The following is an 8,935-nucleotide window of genomic DNA, read 5'->3' as shown; positions in this document are numbered from 1 at the left end:
CCACGCCACCTACACCCACCCTCACCCCCGCCACCCCAATGACAGGCCACCTTACACCCACACCTTCACAGTCCTCATTCCACACCTGCACCCTACACCACACCCCAGACCAGCTCCCCACCCTCGATCACCACCACACCAACATCGCATGCCCAACCTACGCTCCCACACACATCACCTTCACCCACTCCTCACTCCACCCCATCACCCAGCTCCAGCAGCTACCCCATTTCCCCATCCTTCTCTGCCACTCCTCCACCACCACCCCAAATAACAACCCGAACCACCCACCCACAAACCACCCACTCCACCAGCACGCCGCCTCCAGCAACCCCACCTCACACACGTTCTTCCCCCACCACACCGCCACCACCAAACCAAACTCCAAGTGACTGTCTGATGCCCTCACGCCCATCACCGACACCCTGTACCACCTCATCCCCACTCTCATTACTCACCTCAACTCCTCGTCCCCATCTCCACCCCCTCACCACCACCCACAGCCACTACTCCACCAACCCACCCAGCAGCAGCCCACTCCACCCACTCGCCACCCACAGCCACGTCACCTCCCACACCTGACGCCACCACTCCCTCACCACCTGCCCGACCCACACCCTCACGCCCATCACCATCGTCATCCCCCCGAATCACAGCACCCCCAGCCAGCACTCCCACTACACACCCCTCACCTCCCACGCCAGTACTAAGAGCCACCAGGGCTAGACCAATCCAACTATCCCACCCAGATACACCCACATACCCTCTCCACCCTCCACCCCACCTCCTAACACCACTCCCCTCACCCTCAAAATCCATCATGCCCCATGGGACATCCCAATTGCCCACCTCACTAAGCCGCTTAACCAGAGGCAACCTCTTAAAAGCAAGACAGCCTCACCTCTCTCCAGTCCACAACGAGACACCATCCATCGCGCCCCTCCACCTCCACCACCCGAGATGAGGATCAAACATTTTGTGGACCTCAACCCTAGGAAGCAAGCGCCATCTCAAGGACATTGCCTACTTCCTCCACCTGCTGTGGGGCACACCCCTATCATCCACCCTCACCGTGGTCTACTCCCCCCATCAGCAACACAACCACCAAACACTCCACTGGACATCCCTCCTACGCCACCTCACGCCCTCGCACCGCACCCCTAACGTCGACTTTTACCAACTCCAGTCACGGGGACGTGACTTCCACCCCCGCGATAGTGGTGAAATACAAGCTCAGCGGAGTGAACCAGACACCACCACCCTAGGAGAAGGGTACAGGGAGGTGATCCCCAACCCACAAGGGGGTGACAGGGAGGCTTTTTTCACCTGCCGAGCCTTCCAAGCGTAAATGACACATCTCCCCCATGACTCGAAGCCCCTCTTCCTCACAGCCAGACCACCAGGCAGTACGCAGTCTGAGTGCACTACACTCTGATGGAGGAAGCACTCGCCGGAATCAGGGTGGGATTTGCAGAAGCAAGGTCCCACTGGATCGGCCTCCATAAAAGGAGAGGACTCAGGAGGAGCCTCTAGACTTGCTACACCCCAGGGGAGAAGAGGCATAGTAGCACCCACCAGGTCTACTGTGGGTGGAGTGATCGCCGATTCTCCATCCTGTGCCACCCACCTTCGGGAGCCGGCACGTCCTATGGACGACCTTCACCGGAACTCCCCAGGAGTGAGGTGGGCCCAGGGGTAGACTCCACCAGAGATACCACTCAGGACAGGCCACCGGTCATCCCCCAAGGCTGCCCCAACCATGACGAAAGGAGGACAGACTCCACTGGAGCTGCAGCTTTGCCCAGGAATGCTCACCGGGTCTCCCCCTCCTGATGTGTCCGGGACAGGCGTCCCAATCCTGACGGCGAAAGAGCAGACCCCACTGGACCTGTGGCTGTTGCCAGGAGTGCCCACTGGGCCTCTTCATTCCACTGTTGCCAGATTCTGCAACACCTGGAGGAGTCCGCTCAGACCTCCCCTCCACCCCTGTCCCACGTAGGAGCTCAGGCAGTGCCCAACGGGGCTACCTGGCTAAAAAGAGTGCCCCTCGGGCCTCCTTCATGCGCCCCGGGACCGGAGTTTCAGCAGGGTTTGTCTGGCCCGCCAAGCCGGGCCATGAGTCCCGGAGCTCCTACCAAGGGTAGTGCCTCTTGCTCAGCCCACCCCTTCCTGTGGCAGGGTGAGGTGTCCCTGTGGCAGGGTGAGGCGTCCCACTCCCCGAGAGAGTGGGATCTGCTCCCCCGCAGGTACCCCACCAGATACCAGTCTGGGAGAGACATCCCTGAGGCCAGGCGTCTGGTCACTGCAGCCCCTCCTTCCCCGTCCCCAAGTGCTGTTGGACTCCACCAGAGGGAGAGGCCACAGTCCACCCCTGACGGCCTCCTCCTGCAAGCAAGGCCGCAGCCCCCGGAGCCAGCAGGCCACCCCCAACACCTGCTGCAGCCACCCAACCTCCCCTGGTGCAGGCAGCTCCAGTCCTCTCTTGACAGCTGCCCCTGCCAGACGAGACCGTGGCCCAGCCAGGGCACCATCCTCTCCACAGCCGACCCTTGGCCTGGGCCTCCCCAGGTCTGCCCCCAGGACCCCGACTACGACTAAGGGCCAATGCCATGCAATGCATCTCCTGACCCTATTTGGCCCTAGCCCAGAGAGCCCTGCATCACCCAGGGCCTCCATAGAAAGAGGGCCATCCACCACGACACCCACCAACTCCTACGGGACTCGTGGTGACCTACCCCTGGACTACACTCCGGACGACCTGCCCCTGACACCTGGGTGCTACCTGTGGTTCCCAGCTTAAGGGCCTCCTGCCTCCAATGACCTGAGCACCCCTCTCCGCCTGCCCCGTGAGTAGAAGGCCTTGAGGTTGTTTGTCCCCTAGTGTCTGTAAGCCCCCACTCCAGTGCACCAGCCCCCCCCCTCCTTTTCCTTAGTGTTCCCAGTGTTCCCCCCCCTCCAGATGTTACCTTCCCTGTGTGGAACAGTGAACTCCTCATAGAGAAACTTTCACTCGGAGTGTGTGGCGATAGGCCACGGGTTGTCCCCAGGTGTGACTATCCCCCCCTCCCAATGTTATACCCAACAGGCAGCACCAGTGTCACATCCCCCTCCCCCTAGTTATTTTAGGGTCGGCTTCCTGTCCCTCTAACGCCTAGTGTGCACCTGGGTTCTCTTTCTAGACCGGAGCTTAGACAAATAAGAGAGAGGCAGGACACAAAAACTCAAGGCAACAACCTTACATGAGTATTGCTAAATGCTACAGTGGAACAGGCAGATGTCACAAATACAGGTATACTGGTCATTATTATAATTCTAAAGCCTACATATGGGGTGCTAGTATCGCACAGGATACTACTCAGGACAAGATCGGGTAAGGTGAATAGCACTTAGGGAAGAAAGGTTATGCGCTATTATTGTAGGAAGTTCTAGGTCCTGTGTACTGGTGGAGGTGGTGACACTATTTCAGTGTGGGTAGGCTAACAGGTTTGTTGGTCGGGTCATTAATTATCACTTTTGCACTGGGGCCTCTGTATGATCTTAGTGTTAGGCGGTGTCACCAGCTGGTAGCGTGTTCACTGAGCTAGACCTGTATTTCACTGTTTTGCCGTGTTCAGTTTCACTATTACCTTACTTATTCCACCACCCTTTTATATTATTACTGATGCTTTTCTCATTGACTTCCCCTATTCTGTTAACTCACTGTTCTGCCCTTACTTCACTATGTCATGGACACTATGCTTTCACTATCACTCACTTTCGGGTCTGGGCATAGTGGCGGTCAGGTACAAGGGCAGTGGAGGTGACTCAGCCTCACTACTGACGGGGCTGAGTTCCGCCAGGGGCCTCTGTATTCAGGGGCCATGGGATCACGTGTAGGGGCATCCTCTCTCATCCGGGGCTGCTGGTGGTGAAGGGTCCTGCACTTTCAGGGCTTGGGGCAGGAGTCTGGCCCTTGGGGGTGGGGCTGAATAGCTGCCTGAACTTCTCGCTCAGGCACCTGATGCAGGACGAAGACCTCCGGCATCGGGGTGTAGGGAGGTCCCACCCGGGGGTCCTGGGGGTGGTCTGGAGGTCCCAAAGACTGCGGTCCCCGGCGGTCGGGGATGCCGTCAGGAAGGGGCTGCGGCGTTGGTCTATGTCAGGGTCCATCAGGTGAGTCCTCTCAGGAACCGGCTGCAGGGAAAAGAGCCCAGTGGTGGTCACGGGGCCTCTCCAGTATTCCTCCAGGCTGGGGGCTCCCTCTAGGTCGTAGGTTGGCGGGCAGGAGTCAGCACATGACAGAGGAGCGGCTACCAGCCGTCTCCTAACGTAGGGCCCAGCTACTGGCCATGGCCTTCTAGGGGCGCGGCTATCAGCTGTCGCTAAGGCCTGGCTACTGGCCGTGGCCTGGGGAAGGGAGCAGCTACAGGCCGACTCAGGGGCACCTTCAGAGTGGCTACCGGCCATCTCCTGACGAAGGTGGGAGCGGCTACCGGCCGTCTCCTTGTTACCTCCAGAGAGGCTGCAGGCCATCTCCTGTAGGAGGGTCAAGCGGCTACAGGCCGTCTCTTGAGGGGCACCTTCAGAGCGGCTTCTGGCCATCTCCTGATGAAGGCGGGAGCCGCTACCGGCCATCTCCTTGTTACCTCCAGAGCAGCTGCAGGCCGTCTCCTGTAGGAGGGTTGAGCGGCTACTGGCCCATCTCAGGGGTGCTGACTGGAGCTGGAGTAACAGCTCCACCCCGTGGTTGTTGGTGGTCAGCTCGCCTGGAAGGTAGTCTCGTATTCCTGCTATGGTGGTGGCGGGTGAGCTCCAGGTCATAGGGGTGCGCGGCCCGGGCGGACTTATGTCCCTGTCACCCGGAGTCAAGGCATGCTGTATATGCTCCTTTGTGGGCTCCTTGTGGGGCTGTTGGGTTGCCTTCAGTGATACTATACTGCATTTTACCACCATCTGCTAGGAAAAAGTCACGTCCTTGTGACTGGAGGTGGTAAACTTTGGTGTCATAGATGTGGTAGATTGGCTGTAGGTGTTGGAGGAGGGCGTGCCAGACTGTGGTGGCAGGATTCTCATCTAGCCGAGTGTCACAGGTGATGAAGATGGTGGATGGGTCGGTGGAGGAGCAGAGGAGTCGTAGGAGGTGACAGGGTCCACGGACTCAATGTTTTCATCTGAAGGGCGGCGCCCATACAGCTTGGCGAATCCTCATGGTGGTAGATGTTGTCTTCTGTGCAGGGCTGTGCTGAATGCTGGAGATGGACATCGTGGGTGGGGTTTTATGCTGGAGTAATGCGGCACGATGTCTCTGGGGAGTGTAGGTGGCTGGGATTTGGGCCTGGTGTAGCATGAATGTGAGATGATTTAGGGCAGGGGTAGGAGTGTGATTTTGCAGCGAGGTGGGTGGGGCGGGAGTGTGGGCGTATTGGGCAGGTGGGCAGGAGAGGCAGCCGGAGCATGTAATGGTTATTTTAAGGGTGGGTGTGGCGGTGATGTGGATGTGCAGTGTCGGCGTGTGTGTGAGGTGCGCGGGGTGTGCGAGGGCGGCTGTGGGGTGGTAGGAGTGGGGGTGGCAAGGAGTGTGGAGTGGGGTGTGTAGGCCTAGTGGGTGGTGGTGTAGTGAGTGCGTGGGTGGGGCACGTGGTGCTGGGTGTGGGGGATGGGGCGGTTGGTGGGGCACGTGGTGCTGGGTGTGGGGGATGGGGCGGTTGGTGGCGAGGGGGTGGGGGAGAGGTGAGGAGTTGGTGGTGCCAGTGAGCTATCAGGTGAGGTGTGAGGCAGCATGGCGGGGGGTGAGGTGGAGGCAGCAGGGGAAGCAGAGGGAGAGAGAGATGGCGTGGGGGAGATGTAGCAGTCATAGGAGTTAGAGGGAGGGTTGGTGGCAGTGGTTGGTGGTGGGAAAGGTGGGTTTGGGGTTGGGGAGGTGGTGGTGTGTCTTGCGGGCGGGTGTGAAAGGCGGCCAGAGTGGTTGATGGTGGGTTTTAGGGTGGGGGTGGGTGGTGAGGTGAGTGTGCAGCCTTTTGGCGCTTTGGCTGCGTGTGGTGTGGTGGTGGAGGTGGTGTGCCGGGGTGGAGTAGGTGCGGGCGGCGCTCCAGTAGTAGGCATGGGCGAGGTGGTGGGGCTTGAGGTGGGTGGTGTGTGGGGGTGTGGGAGTGTTCTGGTACTGGAGGTTGGTAGTGGTGGTGAGGTGGCAGGTGAGGTAGCATTAGGCGCAGAGGGCAAAGAGGCTGGAGGTGACATGGTGGGAGGCTGGCTGTGGAAAAGAATTTGTGGCAGTGATGAGGCAGTGGTGGCGGAGGTGTGGTTGGTGAGGAAGGAGTGCGGTCTTGTGGTGCCATCCCGGTGTTTGGGGGTGGGGTGGCTTGGGTGGTGGCTGGGTTCTGTGCTTGCGGTGTGGGGTGGGCGGTGGGTGCGAAGCGAGGGGACAGTGTGGGTGTGGAGGTGGTGGCGGGCAGTGTACAGTGCTGGAACTGTGGTGGCTAGGTGAGGGGTGGTTGTATTGGCTGCGGTGGTGGGGTGGCAGGAGCTGAGGAGTGGGGTGTGGCGTCGGAGGTGAGGTAAGGTGGCATGAGGTGTGGGAGGTGAAGGAGCCAGTGGTGGGGGGAAGTGCGGCCTCGCGGTGTTGTCTGGATGTTTGGTGATGGGGTGGTGTAGGTGGTGGCAGGGGGCTGAGGTCGTGGTGGAGTGGCGGATGATGAGGTGCGGGGTGTGGCGGGCGGCGAGGCATCTGGTGAGGTTATTGGGAATGAGTTGGGGGTCCGTGGGGATGTTGAGGTTGAGGGTGGAGTAGAGGCCGTGAAGGAGAAAGAGGAGGTGGGTGAGGGAGGGTCAGAGAAAGAGGAGGGTAAAAGAGAAGAGATAGAGGGAGGAAAGTGAAAGGAACAAGCTGTTTCCCCCTGTCATAGACTGGAGGGGGGATGTGAGGTGGCCCCCGCTAGGATAGGGGGGTGCGGGGGTGGTGGTGGGTGCCTTCTGTGCTTTTTCCTTCTGTTTTTGTTTCCCCTAAGCTTGGGGCACTTGGCGTATGGTGGGGCGGCTTGTAGGCGCCCTCAGGTCGCTCCGCTGCGCCAGGCAGCTTTTAGCTGCTTGCGAATGTCATGAATGGGACATTCGTGGCTGCAAGCAGAAAACTCCCACGGGACAATCGCAATGATGTCCGTGGGAAACTGATCAATTGCGCTGATATTTTGAGGGGTGGAGTGGATGGCTAGAAGGCGCCTCGTTACTTGGATATCTTTATCCAGGTCTCCCGTAGGGTCGTGTATGATAAAGTGTTTTTTGATGAAAGTGGAGGATCCTGATAAATGTGTGCAACATGAGTTGTTCCCGGGTTTCGTCATCTGCCTCCAGGTAGGCAGTGGTGACCAGGCACCTGGCCTGGATTAAAGTGTCATCTAAGTTGCCATCAAAAGTTAGGCTATCCATCTGGGATAGAGCCACCACTTTGCCTAGTGATGGGGTGATGGCCTGAATCACGAGTTTCGTGAAATTCTGCCAGGTGAACCCCGGGACGATCTGGGATGCTATATTAGCTGCCGTTTTGCCCAGTAGCGGGAGTGTGACCACGATTATTTTGCTTGTCATCCTCGAAACTGATATCTAGCAAAGTTTTAATCATGGTCAGGTATGTGTGAACATCATACTCTTCAGGGTCGAATTTAGGCAATTGCACATGCTATCTGGTTGCCATTTTGCCGGTATTTCCTGATTACCTCCACGCTGCAGGGGGTCACCTTGACATAGTGGCAGGGCTTCAAGCGTGGCTGGCAGTGCCACCTACTTTGGAGGCAAGCCTACCTTTGTAGGGTTCGGCATTTGTCAGTCTCGTGGACCAAGCACCCCCTACATTACTGGTGGAGGAGGCCTGCTGGTGATGTTAGTCCCTGCCCATTTGCCATCTACAGTAGGGCGGGACTGTCGCCTCCCCACGTGTTTGTCATGCGTGGCATCCCATAATCCTAGGAGACGGGAGTCCTGGGGCTTGAGCACGTGCGCTCTGCAGCTAGCAATACACCACTTTGGTCCCTCATTCTGGCTAGATGGATGGCCTGGTTGGGCCCGACCAGGTCAATCGGCTGGTCATGTGTTGGCTAGGGTCAAGTGGGCACTGGGGGGCCTGGTGGCTCCTATTGTCCTGGAGTCACCCTTGTCCAGGACCCCCATTGGTCACCTGCGTATCCTCCTCTGCTACCCCTGGGATCGTCAGTGTCTCCATCCCTGACATATGGCCTCCCCTTGTTGGGCTCCATGGTGGGTGGGGGGGTGGGGGAATGAAGTCATATGTTGCCTATAATGGAATATTCTTACAATTCCCAACATGGCCAAAAGGATGACAACCATATATCTGCCCCTGGACTTCCCTCTGACCCATCTAATGGAAAGGTTCCGCCTTCTACTACTGCTTCTCTTATCATCACATTGGAACCTTATCAACAAAAGGCTCATTCAAAGTCCCGTAGGGCGTCTGGTCCCACTAGTACTCTTCTGTCCCCACATGAGGTCTTGCCCGACTTGTATGAACCAGTCCATCTTGCTCGGTACCTGGTGATCCGGGCAGTGGAGGGTGTCCATGTGGCAGATTTAGATGTTTTTGAGGTGTACCGGACTGTTGTTTCTGCTTGTGGTAGGGAGCCAAAAATGTCATCAGAACAGGATGGAAGCCTCTCCAGAAGAGAGAGATCAACTCTGTGCTCTGTCCAAAGTATCTGGGACCTTTGTTATGTGCTCACCGCATCCCACATTCAACCAGTCTTGTGGGGTGGTCTACTCTCGAGAGCTGTTCCGGTACTCGGAAGAAAAACTTCTTGAGGAACTGAAAGTCCATGGTGTCATCAAAGTGGAAAGAGTCCATGAGAAGATTGATGGTATCCTTTGCCTATGCCCTCCCTTTTGTTGACTTTCAATGCAACTCAGCTTCCCTCTTCCATTAAGGTTGCTTGGTTGTCTTTAAAGGTGAAGC

Source organism: Coenobita brevimanus, chromosome 79 (assembly GCF_032717465.1).
Source record: "Coenobita brevimanus isolate Jiangsu-jjx chromosome 79, ASM3271746v2, whole genome shotgun sequence".
Taxonomy (NCBI): domain Eukaryota; kingdom Metazoa; phylum Arthropoda; class Malacostraca; order Decapoda; family Coenobitidae; genus Coenobita; species Coenobita brevimanus.
This window is presented reverse-complemented; position numbering follows the sequence as displayed.